The 16,303-nt window shown below is 47.7% G+C and overlaps 1 long non-coding RNA gene across 1 annotated transcript; it reads left to right on the forward strand.

Moving 5' to 3' along the window:
* Nucleotides 1-310: 310 nt before the first annotated feature.
* Nucleotides 311-10,669, forward strand: LOC119399187 (uncharacterized). The gene is made up of 3 exons (XR_007417000.1): nucleotides 311-502; nucleotides 3,539-3,562; nucleotides 10,615-10,669. It is a non-coding gene; the product is annotated as an uncharacterized LOC119399187 (long non-coding RNA).
* Nucleotides 10,670-16,303: the final 5,634 nt, after the last annotated feature.

Here is a 16,303-nt window from a genome sequence, read left to right on the forward strand (position 1 = left end):
ATAGTCTCACGCGGCGTTCCCAGTTTATTTTTTTCTGAACCAGTCCTGCTTAATCGCCAGTACGGCGTCTCGCAAGTATTGTTAAATCTTACATAATACAAGCTTAACTCTGATGCTATAAGCGAAATACAATGCTTTCCATATACGTGAGAAACGCATACAGCACACCCGGGTTATACTATATGGGTAACAAGGACGTTCTTCATGCTAAAAATGACCAATAGTTTATTGTTTCTCGCAAGATAAAAAACAGGTGTATAAAGGCACACGTAGGTACAGTAGAACTTCGTGGCAGAAAACTATGAGAAACACTTTGTGCAGGAGCATTATAGTACTTCTGTGGATACTTTCCCTTTTGGCAACGCGGCTACATAAAAGACATGGTGCGTTTTTGCAGGAGGTCCCCAAAATGGTCCCAAATATCCTCCAATCAGAGGACCGCCATTCACAGGGCATCCCCCTCCACGCCCTCTACCAGTTGGACGTCCTCCAAAGCGTCCGAGTACGTCGTCTTGTTTTTGATAATATAGTTACTCTATATACAACAGGTGTTCAAATGATAAGGTACTATCAGCACCGTGGGTGTAAATGAAGGATTTATTCAGAGTATGCACTACGCGCCTGATCACAACGGTCAGATTGGTGAACGAGCCGAATGATTCCTTGTTCCCAGAATTCTTGTGGCCGTGACGAGATCCAGTCCTTCACAGCGTCCTTGAGTTTGTTGTTGTATTTGAAGCGCTTCCTGTTCAGGGGTTTTTTCATGGTACCAAACACGCGGAAACCCCAGGTGATGAACAGTGGCCGGTTTAACACCTTCCGCTATCAGAAATCAGTTAACTCCCCACTACTCAATTGCCTAAATTTGCAATGTTAACACCATCGTGTCCTCAAACGCATTGTCGCGTCAGTTGAACGGCGCTTTTTATAAGAGGCTCTGCTCTCAACTGCGCATGCGCGCGCCTCCGCATGCTCCGATCCGCGGCAGGAACTCCAATCGCATCCCCTAGGTGTCTCGCTACATTTTTCCATAGCGGCATAGGCATCTATGCGAACGGTCATGTTGTTACGGCGTCTCGTACCTTTTCCTTTGAATACCCATTGTACATTCTTCAGAGCGGATAACCTCACGAAAGAGCAGCGTGAAATCTATTGAGTTCATTCCTCAGATATTCAATCTATCAACGTGCAAATATATGCCACTGAATCCTGATACCAGCATGATGTGCGTACTTTGTAGCAATTTATTACAACCTTAGAATCCTTTTTATAAGCAGAAACCACGAACCAGATAATAGACGAAAATACGAAGAACAACAATTTCAGAAGGCCCGACCAGACAAGCCATTTTTTATCAATGCATGCATGCGTGTTTTTCAGGCATACACAAAACGCTCATGTCAGTGCTTAAGAGAAGGGCATCTAAACATGCCTGGTTTAAAATGTCCAACACGAATTTTAATGCGTGCTGGACTTAACATGTTCCCATGCGCCCGAATGTGGCTTCTCCAAAAAGTTCCTGGAGTCTAGACTATTCGCCAAGCACTTAAGAGTATTAGAAGAGCGTGGGTGTACGCCAGCTGGTGATTCATGATTAGGAAGAGTAACCACAAAAACACATAGGATTCAGGAAGAGACAGCGCGCTATGAGTTATCTCATTCTGTGCCGCGTGTGTCTTAGTGGTTCCTTTTCCTAATAAATTAATAGTCCTTCGTACGCCCGTACATACCCATTTATAGCCTCTGCCGTCTCTGCAGTGGGACACGTGCTACAATCAATGTTTAGTCGCGTCCGATTTTGTGAAGGCATCAGTTACTGTACGCAACGTTGAACCGCACAATATGCACTAGTGTTTCGTGTTCCGTATTAAATGGGAAGTATTTCTTAGCTAACTAAAGACACTTTGGCCGTTTCTATCGATCTATCAATCTAGCCGCCTACGTATTGGTGTTCTAGTGGTTTCTTTATTTGGTAGCTACCGAAATTTGCAGAGGAGGGGATGAATGTATAACGAACACAATTCACAGGTCCTGACTTCAATAACTCGACTTGCGTGTCGAGTACGTCATAAAGCCGTTTTAGCCAGTCACGTGTGGCGTATACCTGCAAAACATGACCCATGGCATACAGGTATGCGTCACAGGTGATTCCCAGTCTTTATAAAATTCGCGGCAGCGAGAACAGGCATTCGAATGCCTAACGCGAAGGCTTTAAGGAGCCCGTATTGCAGAAAATCCGGCGCCGGCATCGACGGCGTTGTCGATGAACAAGAAATCTCGATGAAGCACAGATAATAATCCCGACTCGAGCCGGAATTGGCATTCAAGTATTCTGCCACTGAGCCACGCCAGCGCATCAAACTGCTTAGGAAAAAGATTCTACACAAGGTCATGTGATGGCAACGACCATTGCGGTTGCAGTGTTGGTTGTCCGCTTTTTTAACAATGTAGTAAAGATTGACTCCGCAAGCTATAGTCAAGCGTTGCTCCAACCTCCCTACGACCACTACTTATGATATGCGCATGATATCACCTTAGCATGCCCTCCGTTGCGATAGAACTGACACCTCTTCTGTAACCTCAGTACAGACGTTACGTCGGACAATGGTCTGCCTTTTACACGTCAGTGCAGTCTACATGCCGGGCAAGCCCATGATATGCACAGAGCAGAAATTTACACAACGACGTCCATTCACCTCATAACGCTTCACACAAAGCACAAAAATATCCTGCATAGGCAGGTAATTCTCGATGGCTTCCCATAAAATCGATTCCCACAATGCTTGGGATCTGCCAGAATTGTTATCTTTTATATATTTGCTGCCAGGTATGGCTATGCTGGAGCTGCAGCCAAGTTTTCAATTTTTTTTGTTTTTCTATGCTAAAGATGCAGGGAACGATGGTTTACCAAATCTTAGAAAGCACTGAGCAAGTGCAGACGCTTTCTCACTTGCCTGCGTATCACCCATTGCATGCTAGGATGTAACATTTAAAAAATTGTAACAGCGCAAGATACAAGACAAAGGAAGCGAACACATGAAGCGCTGTTTGTTTCATTTACTGGTCTATTTCCCTCGCGTTGTAATTTGCTTTTGAAGCGACATAGAGCACAGATAAGTTCACACTGTGCAATAAGGTGTTTTTTTTGTCAAAGCATAGTAAAGACATCCGACAACACCATCTACTGCATCAGTAATCACTACTAACACAATCGCTGCAAAGCTGATTAACTACTGAATTGTTAGCTCAGCAGCAAGTCCTCTTAGAAACATTCCTTTGCTGATGATTTGCCACAGTTTACAAGCGAGTAATCATGTCCTCCCTTCCAACATTTGAATGTTTCTTGAAATGCTGAACGTTGCCCCATATCGGCTTTTCACGGTAATGTTGAAAAACTGCACGTTAGCCCGGTTCTAATCAAGCTTAATTTCAAATGTCTGCCCTAGACTTATAGTATCTTGTCTGACTTAATCGAACCATTGTGAATTATTCATTTAATTCTTTTCTTATCCGCAATTTTTCTACGTGGACCGAACAGGACTGTCAAGGCTGCGACGAATATGTAAGCTTTTTTTTTTCTTTATCTTCATTGACTGGTTTTGAGTACATAATAGAATTACGCATCAAAATACGTTCAAGTTTCTTGTTACCATAAACAAAATTTATGCGCCCACAGATCTCCTGCACATATCAAACTGCTTAAAAAGAGCTTTTTGTCATAGTCCTTTCTGTATCTTGGCATGCATCAGAGCCGTTCTTGCTGTTATGCCATATTATGCGCGAACGAACTAGAAAACGTCTTGTGCAGAAGATTCAAGGTTCCCATGAAAAACGACCCATACATCCCGATCTTTTTGTTTACCTAACATAATTAAGCGACACACTCGTTCTTTGTAATCATGCGACAGATCTATCGGAGTAACTTTCGAAATTCATGCGTAAATGCATCTTCTAAGAACAAATGCTTCAAAAATTCCAAGCTTCTGCTTTTTAATTTACTGAAGAATACAGTTCTAGTTGCTTCATTGGGCTTAATTAAGAAACCTATTGTGAGTCTGCGTGATCGATCTGGTCGACTTGCGCGCTGGGCCCTCAGATTGCAAGAGTACGACTTCACTTGAAGGTAAACATTAGACAGAAGTCTGTCTGGTTGGGTAAGTAAACTGAGATAACTGATATTTATTCTCCAACCAAAGTTACGAAGACACGTAAAAACCCGACGTTTCGGAACCAGCTCGGTTCCTTCCTCAGGGGGGACTGCGGCGGCTTGGCAGCGGCCTCTTTAAGGCACTCTCGCGGCGGTTAACGACCCCACGCATTATCGAGGAGCGTAGCCCATGCGCATACACCGGGGGAGAGTTCCGAGTGAACGGTTGATATTTTGAGTGGTCCTCTGTATATGCCACGACTCCAGTAGTAACCTCCTCCTCCACTTGGTTTCACTTTCGAGGATGGCGGTTCCGTTGAAGTCTATTCTGTGGTCAAACGTCTCTGCGTGCTCGGCGACGGCGCTGCGTTCTTTGTTGAGTTTACGGACGTCGTTGACGTGTTGCCTAATCCGTTCGGGGAAGTTTTGGTCTCGCCGATGTATGACGAGGGGCAGTCGGCACACGGTATTTTGTAAACGACGCCGGGCGCCCTGTCTTTTGTTGGTCGGTCTTTCGGGCGGGGAAGGAAGCGGCCCAGCGTGCATGAAGGCACGTGCGCGATGTGCACGCCTTCTTTCCTAAAAATCCGAGCCAACGCCTCGCTGGCTCCCTGGACGTATGGGACCGACACGCGTTTTGGAGAGCTGTTCGTCAATGCTGGCTGGGAGTCGCGTAACCTCTTTTTCTCTGCGCGGCGGGCGACGGATCGAATGAAATTTCTGGGATAACCGTTTTTTCTGAGGTCCGCAATTACGCGGGCCTCTTCTTTCCGGCGTTCCGTGTCAGTGGAACATATCTTTTTGGCTCTCTGAAGTAATGTGGACACAACGGAGGCCTTGTGGGTGGAGGGATGGGACGAATCGTATTGAAGGTACCGGCCGGTGTGCGTCGGCTTCCTGTAAACGGAGAACTCCAAGTCACTGCCCCTTCTTGCCACCTGGACGTCGAGAAAGGGGAGGGTGCGGTCGCGTTCACACTCGACCGTGAACTGTATGGCTGGGTGAACGGAATTTAGGTGCAGTCTGAAGTTTTCAATTTCAGATGTCTTCATGACACAAAAGCAATCGTCCACGTAGCGAAGAAAGAGCTTGGGTCGCGGCGAGAAGGAGAAAAAGAGGTTACGCGACTCCCAGCCAGCATTGACGAACAGCTCTCCAAAACGCGTGTCGGTCCCATACGTCCAGGGAGCCAGCGAGGCGTTGGCTCGGATTTTTAGGAAAGAAGGCGTGCACATCGCGCACGTGCCTTCATGCACGCTGGGCCGCTTCCTTCCCCGCCCGAAAGACCGACCAACAAAAGACAGGGCGCCCGGCGTCGTTTACAAAATACCGTGTGCCGACTGCCCCTCGTCATACATCGGCGAGACCAAAAACTTCCCCGAACGGATTAGGCAACACGTCAACGACGTCCGTAAACTCAACAAAGAACGCAGCGCCGTCGCCGAGCACGCAGAGACGTTTGACCACAGAATAGACTTCAACGGAACCGCCATCCTCGAAAGTGAAACCAAGTGGAGGAGGAGGTTACTACTGGAGTCGTGGCATATACAGAGGACCACTCAAAATATCAACCGTTCACTCGGAACTCTCCCCCCGGTGTATGCGCATGGGCTACGCTCCTCGATAATGCGTGGGGTCGTTAACCGCCGCGAGAGTGCCTTAAAGAGGCCGCTGCCAAGCCGCCGCAGTCCCCCCTGAGGAAGGAACCGAGCTGGTTCCGAAACGTCGGGTTTTTACGTGTCTTCGTAACTTTGGTTGGAGATAAATATCAGTTATCTCAGTTTACTTACCCAACCAGACAGACTTCTGTCTAATGTTTACCTTCAATTCAATCAGCCAGGACTTCGGCCGCGATACCATGCAGCTAGTCAAGCGCTACATACGCATCAAGGAGGGAATATCAGTCTTCAAAACTCATCTGGACTTCAATCGCACCTGCAAAGATAGGAAAGTCGTCCCTCAAAGCCTACGCCTGAAACGCCCTGTCTCGACCCCCGAAGGTATGGAAATCGTCATGAGAGAACAACGGCTGGTCAACGCCCGCCTGCACGAAATCAACGCCTCTCTACGGAAAAAGGAATTAGACCTGTTCTTCGCCAAGCGTAAACTTCAGCACCGCATTCCTGGATTGATGCCTCCGATCGACGCATTCGCGGACTCCGTGGCGGCGTCGTCTGCAGACAGGCATCGGACCGCGCAGGATAGGAAACTTTCTCACCTGTTGGACCGGGGTTCGCCCCAAGGCAACCCAAATCCCAGGTTTGACCAATTTGTCATCCCGCCCACTCACTAATCGGGAAACTTCTGTTCTGGCAAAGGGACACGGGTATAACGTGTCAACGACGCCCCGTTTATCGAAAGTCGTCGCGGCTGTAGAGGAAGCCGTCCAGAGTGTGAGGCCAAGCGCCAGAGAAGAAATTAGACTAAAATCAATTGGAATCCTTTCGAAATTGCCGTCACAAGGGAAAAAGAACTTGACCGCAGAAGAGAGCAAAGCCCTTCGGGAACTCCGACAAGATCAGAGCATTGTCATCCTCCCCGCTGACAAGGGCAACTCAACGGTGGTGCTGGACAGCCGGGACTATGACCGGAAGATTTCGGCCCTTTTAGAGGGTGACGCATATACGCAGCTAAAAAAGGATCCGACGAAGCAAACTCAGACTCAGCTAAACAAGCTACTCTCCGAAATTTTCAAGCACCACCCACAATTAAAAGCACTCTACCTAAGTCTAATCTGCCGCAACGGCTCCGCACCGGGTTTCTACGGACTACCCAAAATTCACAAGCCTGGCGCCCCCCTCCGACCGATCGTCGACTTCACTTCCTCTCCATGCCGAGCCCTTTCAAGCTTCCTGCACCGAATCATCGCCCCTCTCACCCGGAATACCCCAACTCATGTCCGCGACTCCAGCCATTTCGTGCAGCTAGCATCAGAGGTGAGCATCGACGAAGACGAGAGCCTGGTCTCGTTCGACGTCGTATCTTTGTTCACCAATGTGCCGGTACCCTTATCTGTATCCTGTGCCCGTGCTGCTCTTGAGGGTGACGATGGCTTGAGTCAAAGGACCCCACTCACTGTTGACGAACTCTGCCGCCTACTGGAATTCTGCCTGTCCAGCACGTATTTTTCCTACAAAGGAACAATCTTCAGGCAAAACAGTGGAACCGCAATGGGAGCCTCCATCTCCGTCACAATGGCAAACCTGACCATGGAACATATAGAAAGGGAAGCACTTGGCTCCTTCTCGCCGCGACCCAAGCTCTTTCTTCGCTACGTGGACGATTGCTTTTGTGTCATGAAGACATCTGAAATTGAAAACTTCAGACTGCACCTAAATTCCGTTCACCCAGCCATACAGTTCACGGTCGAGTGTGAACGCGACCGCACCCTCCCCTTTCTCGACGTCCAGGTGGCAAGAAGGGGCAGTGACTTGGAGTTCTCCGTTTACAGGAAGCCGACGCACACCGGCCGGTACCTTCAATACGATTCGTCCCATCCCTCCACCCACAAGGCCTCCGTTGTGTCCACATTACTTCAGAGAGCCAAAAAGATATGTTCCACTGACACGGAACGCCGGAAAGAAGAGGCCCGCGTAATTGCGGACCTCAGAAAAAACGGTTATCCCAGAAATTTCATTCGATCCGTCGCGCGAGAGAAAAAAGGGTTACGCGACTCCCAGCCAGCATTGACGAACAGCTCTCCAAAACGCGTGTCGGTCCCATACGTCCAGGGAGCCAGCGAGGCGTTGGCTCGGATTTTTAGGAAAGAAGGCGTGCACATCGCGCACGTGCCTTCATGCACGCTGGGCCGCTTCCTTCCCCGCCCGAAAGACCGACCAACAAAAGACAGGGCGCCCGGCGTCGTTTACAAAATACCGTGTGCCGACTGCCCCTCGTCATACATCGGCGAGACCAAAAACTTCCCCGAACGGATTAGGCAACACGTCAACGACGTCCGTAAACTCAACAAAGAACGCAGCGCCGTCGCCGAGCACGCAGAGACGTTTGACCACAGAATAGACTTCAACGGAACCGCCATCCTCGAAAGTGAAACCAAGTGGAGGAGGAGGTTACTACTGGAGTCGTGGCATATACAGAGGACCACTCAAAATATCAACCGTTCACTCGGAACTCTCCCCCCGGTGTATGCGCATGGGCTACGCTCCTCGATAATGCGTGGGGTCGTTAACCGCCGCGAGAGTGCCTTAAAGAGGCCGCTGCCAAGCCGCCGCAGTCCCCCCTGAGGAAGGAACCGAGCTGGTTCCGAAACGTCGGGTTTTTACGTGTCTTCGTAACTTTGGTTGGAGAATAAATATCAGTTATCTCAGTACGACTTCACTGTATCTTAAAAACCGGCCGGCGCATGCCGATTCTGACTGCCTTCCAAGACTACCTCTAAAGTCCACGACTGCGAGGCAGAAAACTTCAATCGTCACCTCTCTTCCCTTGATCCTGCTTTTCCCGACGTGGACGTATTCAGGCTGAACAGCTGAAGGATCCAAAGTTGCAGCCATGCTTTTCTGTCGCTCAAGACTCTCAGGTAGTGCGTCGGTTCTCTGTTCGCAATGGAATGCTGTATAAGAAGAATTACACTGCAACTGAGCCTTTACTGCTGTTAGCGGTACCGGAAAGCCTCCGTTCTTCGATATACCTACCATGCATGATGACCGCACTTCCGGCTACTTGGGATCAGCACGGACTCTGTATAGAGCTAAAAAGCGTGTTTATTGGCCGCGAATGCGTCAGACTACCGAGCAGTATGTCGCCAGCTGCACGAGGTGTCAGGGCCACAAGCGTCGCACGAAAGTTCCCGCCAGTCAACTCCAGCCTGTGCCGCCGGCGTGCTCGCCTTTTGGGAAAGTGCGAATTGATCTTCTAGGTCCTTTCCCACGATTCTCCACCGGTAACCGCTGGATAGTCGTTTGCATCGATTACGTCACTCGGTACTGCGAGACGGCCGCCATCCCTTCTGCGACTGCTGCTGCCGTCTCTTTATTCTTGTTACATTCCGTCATTCTCCGGTACGGGCCGCCCCGAGTGATAATCAGCGACCGTGGACGCCAGTTCACTGCAGATGTTGTAAAGGAATTGCTAGGCTTGTGTGCTTCCAGTTTTCGACATTCAACACCCTACCATCCTCAAACAAACGGACTTACCGAGCGTGCGAACCGGGCGCTTACCAACATGATTTCAATGTACGTGGCGTCCAATCATAAGAAATAGGACGAGATTTTGCCGTTATAACTTACACGTTCAACACAGCAAGACACGAAATGTCATGCTATAGCCCATTATTCCTTCTCTACAAGCACCCACCTCGTTATTTGGACACTATCCTCCCTTTGACCACCGCTGCTCATCTATCAGTAGCTGAGACTCTCTTTCGTGCTGAGGAAGCTCGTCGACTAGTGCGACTCCGCACGCTAGCTTCCCAGACCACATCAAAGGGCAGATACGACAGTAAGCCCCGCCCTGTGAGCTATGTCCCTGGTGACATTGTGTGGTTGTGGACCTCAGTACGGAGCGCAGTCTATGCACCAAGTTCTTGGAACACTATGCTGGCCCGTTTGCCATCATCAACCGCTTGAGTGAGGTAAACTATACGGTAGCGCGCCTAACACCCAGCGGTCGACGTTCTCCAAGAACTGCAGTTACGCGCGTCGCCCGGCTAAAGCCATGTACACAACGAGAGGACACCTGTCTCGTCCGGCGGGCTTCATCTGCGCGAAGAGAAGGTGACGGCGCCTCTGGAGCGAGAAAGAGGAGCTGTGGGAGAAGGCAACGATGAGGACTTTGTTGTTGCTTCCGTAGCCTCACCCCAACCAGTGCTCCGCCGCTGGGTGTTCTCAATAAACGCCTCCTGACTCGTAGCAATATACACAAAAGAGTAAAGTAACTTGTCATTGCCAGAAAGAATCACAGGGACACAGGAAAGGTTCTTTTGGCTACACGATATCACTTCATCGTCCCAGCCATTCTGATGAGAAAAGACTGCAATTGGGGTCATTGCTGTGAGAAAACATTGGTCATCAGATGACTAGCTTTGTGTCTTGAGGCTAAAAAAGGGTCGATATTGATTCTCTCTTTCATGGGCAAGTAAGCTAGGCACACATGCCTGAAAACTATAAAGTACCTGGTCACCTTTAGCAGTCATTCTCTAAGCAAACTGTGTAGGACAAGCATCAGACTATTGTCTAACTTCTCATTGTTTCTTCCTTACAGAATAACTTAGGAGGATAACATAACTGCAATGTTTAACTAAAATTGACTTGCAGTTTCAGAATGCACGTTAAATTTTGTAGAAAGCTAGGCTATTCATTCTTTTCAATTTTATGTATTTAAATCTAACCGATTCGCATTCAGCAAAAGCCAGCAAGCATGTATTCTAGAGCAATTGTATGCGTGATATACTCATGGCTTTATCGAATCCAAGTGAAGTTTTGCTAATAATTGTGTTTTCACCGCAGGACAAACACGTGAGACATAACAAGGAGCAGTTTCATGTCGTGGCCACAGCAACAAACAATACAACGATATTGCTTCGAAAGAAGCCTGAAGCCAACGGATGCGAAGAGTTCATACTTAAAACATCAACGATGAAACATTTTCGATATTTGTGAAATACTAGCTGTTTACAGAGCGTTAGCGCACCTACGGCTAATATTTGTTCCGATAACCCCAAATATATGAAGAAATAAAGTAAAGTTTCGCGAAGGACATTTAAATAAAACGAGTAAAGCGTTGCGCAGTGCGCACACTAACACAGCTAGTAATGCACACGTGATTTCAAGGAAAGGGTCAAATTCATCATATGCTAGGATTGCACATACACTGTTCTTTAGGTGACACCATGACGAAACTATGAATTAGTCTTCATTGGTGTCAGGGAAACCCGCAAAAGGCGCTGTGTGTGTAATACTGTAACACTTATTGTCTTATATAATACCACAGCCTGTAATATGTAATTCTTATTTGCGACGGCACGACATCTAAAGCGTTAAATAATCCAGTTACCCGAAAAGACACTTAGGTTCCTTCGAAAAGCCTACTCAAGTGTCGTAAATAACCATATTTCATATTAAGGGAGCATCTAGTAGTGAATGGGTGCCGGCGCTGTAAGCCAATTTCTCAAGACATTCAATGAGTCCATGTACTGCAAAAGTTCGTTTGCGGGTCATAATATTCTAGAATACAAAAGCGTTCTTCCAGAAGACAGTTTTACTCTTAGTAGCATTGCGCTGAAGCATGAGCGTGCGCAGCGTCCTCCAGTAAGGGGCGGCAAGATCGTTGTCTACCTTAACGAGCGTTGTCTATCTTTTCATGTGGCCGTATGCACGTAGGTAAGACGGGTCGGTGCTAATATTAGATTGCTAGAGCAGAAGCGTTCTTTGCAGGGAAATTTACTCGCATTATGCACAACATATTTTGCAGTGCGGCTGCGTGCCTGTATTTTATGAAACCATAATCAGGTTCACTAGAGAAATCATCCAAGCATTTCACATTAGACAGATGGGTGAGCAGCGCATTAGCTCTCCCTCCATTGCCGTGCATAAAAATGAATACTGTTTCTTGGAACGCTCAGGACCCCAGCAATCTAATTTGCGGTAGGTCACGGAGAAGCGATTGGAATATTAAATGCGAAGCATTTCTTAGTGAACCTCTGGCACTTTGAGCGTTTCTATCTACATATCTATCTATCTATCTATCTAGCCGCCTACGTCTGGGTGCTCTCATGATCGCCTCCTTAACTTGGTGTAGACAAAAATTTGCATAGGAGGGTAAGAGAATTTGATGAATATGATTGTGGGTCATGACATGAATAACTTTAAAATCCTGTCGCCTACCTCGTCAAACCCTTTCCACTAGACACGTGTGGCACGACCCGTTTACCACGGGCCGTGGTGTACGGGTATGCGCCACAGGTGATTGACAGTTTATGTCTACCCAGGAACGGCGAGAACAGACATTGGTAGCTACTTAAATGCTAGAGCGTTAAGGAAAACCAACATCGGCAGCATTGACTCAAAGAATGGAAAGAATGAAAATTAGGATCCCAGCAAGAATCGAACCCAAGCACTCTGCGTGGCAATCAGGTATTCTACCACTGAGCCACGGCAGCTCTATAATTTACTGGTTTGTAAAAACAGCCTACGCAGGCGTAATCTCGTGCAACGTCAATTGTGGTTGGGTGCTGCCTATCTAATTTTACAAGAAAGCAATAAACACTACATGATGCTCATACGATGTGTACTCCTACGATACAGGCGTCATATCAGATTAACGTATGTGGTTCCAGTGTTGTCTCCGCTTTTTAGCAGTCTAAAAACATCACATTTGTATTCCTATGATTCAGCAAGCTATATTGAAGCATTGCTCGACCCCGGAGGAATACATTACAGAAAGTTACATGTGATATCCACATCTCCGCACCGTAAAATGCACTTTGTCCGCCAGAATGACGCAGTATCCTTTTGATTTCCCACGAGGCTGGGCGATGGCCTCATGCTGGCCGAGGATGATGCCAGATTGATTGACAGCCGCTTTGTAGACTAGGCAACGTAGGCCACATACGCCCAGGTAGTCTACGAATACGACAAGCGCCATCCACTGATGTTGGTCTACGCAGCACTATCCAGGCCTACCAGCCTCGACGGCCTATACCTCACCAACGCGAAGGGTGGCTTCAGGTTCCGACATGTCGCCGGCTCTATCGACAGACAACTTGTCGACGAAGTGACCGAGGCATCCACGATTTCCAAGAGCTGTACTATACCTCATACTTCACTACACATGAACCTTCGTCTCCGCGATCACGACCGGATCCGATAACAAGTCATGACCAGCTGCTGGTGCTCACTGATCACGGTGATGATGCCTTTGTTAAAGAACTGTCAAGAACCCGTGTGCACACATGCACACGGGTTCGTGAAAGGCGTGCGTTCTCGGGACACGTATAAGCACTACAAATCAGCTTACCGCTTCTGGTGTTGGTAATACCCACGTTGCCATTGGCAGCGTTACCCAACCGTAAACAACTGGATATATAACACATATGCGGCTCTTCAGCATATATGCGTGTGCGTATAAAATTTATACAAATCTTTACGTCATTTTCTAACGTATCGCTCAGTAAAAAAAGTTACACCACAGTCACCTACCCGCCGCATGATTCGCATAACATCGACTCCCACGGTACGCGGGATCTGCCGAATTTTTGTTTATGCTTGTGGGTTTTTAGGATTCAGAATGGTGCCTTCTAACGTCATGTGTGAAGTGTCACATGGGTAAAAGGTTGTGAGTATTCAAGTGTGCTTGCGTTCCTTAAATAAACAGAGTTGCAAGGTCAGTACTGTGGTTTGTCCTATCTTCTTTTGACCGCGTCGTTTTTGCGCTGTTTGCAAGATGTTCAAGAACTATTACGAACCAACCCAGCTGGACAACTCAGCATAGCACCTTGTAGGTTTAGACAGATTTCTTTTAAGACGTCGTCATGGTGTCAGATCGATATTTAAGCAATGTGTGACGAGTATCGTTGAGTTTTGTATTTGCGTAGTGACGCATGCGGGGTACTCTGCAATTTTCTTCCGTTTTCCGTCATGTCAACTTTAGTCGAAAGTAAGCGCTTGTGGCGTGTTCTTTTCCTCTTTGTCTCCGTCGTCAGTGCGCGCTCCTCCAGTAAAGATATATACCAACATGGCCCAGTTTTCTGCTTAGATATTACTTGCCTTGGAAACAACGAGCGAATTACGCAGTCATGGAGAGACATTTCTCATTTTTCGCTATAAATATCGCTTAGCTTCCTCACTTCCTACATTTCCGTTTCAGCGATTTCATGCGCTCTGAAGTCACCAATGGCGTAAAGCTCTCGCTACGTATTTTGATTGTTTTAAATCATGGTGAGAATGGTTTTTAAACAATACGGGTAAGATCTAAAGAAGCCGTCCTAAGTATTCACATTCCTTTCATGCATGGATGGATGCGAAACTTTATTGTAAGTCCTGAGGTGCACGACTCAACGCGCAGCGGGCCGCTCCCACGTTGGGACAGTCAGGCCAAGCCCGACCGCCGGCATCGTGGGCCCTCTGGACAGCCAAGGAATACTTTTTTCATTGATTTTCCAAGGATGCAATGCTATGGGCAAGGATGTATGACTGGTGGCTACTTTTACTGAAAGACAGTCTGTTGGGTATGACATGAGCCGCTAAATATTGCACTAAGAGTAGAAATATGCAGCAATTTTTCGCCAAGTTTTTTTTTTTTTTCGTAGCTTCAATAAGGCAGAGAAGTATTCGCCTTTGTGGCACAAGGGCTCACCTTGTCGGTTCGTATGGTGTTCATCAGTCGTCCTGTCTGTCAGGAATATATAGGTCCCGACGGTGCTTCGTCTTGCTGGCAGGGGTATAAGTCCTAGGCAGGTCCTCTAGGGTTTCACTGTCTCTGCTTCACTGTGTTGACCAGCCGGGTAATGAGCGTTTTCTTTGATGGCGGGCCGAGTTCAAGTTGGATAAAGGAAGCCAGTGTCTTTCTCGGAGGATCCAGTTCATTGTATACGTTATCCGTGGGTTAGGGGGGCTTCGCTGGTACACCTGTGGGCGCGGTTGAAGAGCCAGTTCATGGCGAAAATGACGCTGATGATGGTTGCTGTAATGTCGATGCACTTGTTGAGGGAATCCACTACGAGATTGAAAGCTTGAGGCAGCGTGCGGCTGGCTTGCTAGCGAACGAACGCGCGCTGTTGCATCGGCAGCGAGGGGCGGTACCTTCTCAAAAAGTGAAAAGGCCTGTATATTTCCAAAGCGAGGTCAGTGCATCTGCGTAGCATTAACGCAACGCCCCCGCTTCATTGTTTCTTTTTTCTTTTTTGGCGAATGTGCAGACGTGCGTTTCTATTGCTGTTCTTTCTTGTCATATCACGCTACCTGATAGCTCATGCTCTTTTATCGATCGTTTGTCAGCCAGCAACAATGATCGTGATACGTCATTGTTCATTTAGGTGCTGCTACCCGTGGTACTTGTTGGTCTCACGAAGGCCGATGAGCTGGAAGGTCAGCTAAAATTGGTATATTTTTTCCTACCTGCTTGAATATTCGAATGAAAGTGAAAGTTATGTATGTTTCTGGACATGGGCCATCCGGTGAAGATCATGCGTGCAACAGTGAGAGCAAGAAAAGTTACTGCAGGCAAGTATTATTCGCCGCACCCACCTCAACTCCACAGCTTCGACACCGTGCTAAAAAGCCACTCAAGCGAGATTAGTGAATAAATCTTATTGAGGCGTTTTCCATGCTTCCTACAATCACAATGAACATTTTAGGGAGCGCAAGTCTAGAGCTGCTCGGCATATTGACAGACCGGTTACAATGCTCAGCGGCTTCTGCGTCTCTAACCCAGCGAACACCTTTTCCAATTGAATACACAGACATCATAGCCCAATCTGGCGTGATCCACCAATACCTTAGCACTTCGACTTCCTAGGTGTTGCTGGGGCAGAAAGAGGGTGCTTTGGTCAGAGTTTGTGCCGATGCCCACCGAACCGAATACAACACTAGCGCTGGCTCCCCACCCGCCGCGGTGTTCTAGTGTTTTGGTTCCTCACTGCGGACCCGAAGGTCGCGGGATTGAACTCCTGGCCTCGGCAAGCCGTATTTCGACAGAGGCGAAACGCCAGAGGCCCGTGTGCTTTGATTTAGGTGAAAGAAGAATAATGACGATGTTAACGGCGATTTTTTCGGTGCGCGCTCACGTGGTGTGGTGTGGTGACATATATACATGTGCGTTGTTTTCAATAAACTCTCATTGGGAAGACAGCGCTTGTCTCTGTTTCTTTTCTTGGCCCTTGTCCGTCTGAGCTGGTCGTTGAAAATCACCACAGTTGGTCGAAATTTCTATAGACCTCCACTAAGCGTCTTACATAATCATATTGTTATTTTGAGACGTAAAACCACAGCAATTATTATTAACGCTGGCTGGACAACAAGTCATTTTTTGTTTACTAGCGTACAGCAACGTAGCGTACTGCACGCTACGGTGCGATGATGGCCATGTCATCAGTAGCAGTTGTCCAGCGTAACCCCACTGTTATTGAGGAAGGTTGACTAACTTGCCGTACCATCGTAGTACTTATGTAATGGTTTAGTACATTGTTATGACAGCGGA

This window comes from Rhipicephalus sanguineus, chromosome 7 (genome assembly GCF_013339695.2).
Source record: "Rhipicephalus sanguineus isolate Rsan-2018 chromosome 7, BIME_Rsan_1.4, whole genome shotgun sequence".
Classification (NCBI taxonomy): Eukaryota; Metazoa; Arthropoda; class Arachnida; order Ixodida; family Ixodidae; genus Rhipicephalus; species Rhipicephalus sanguineus.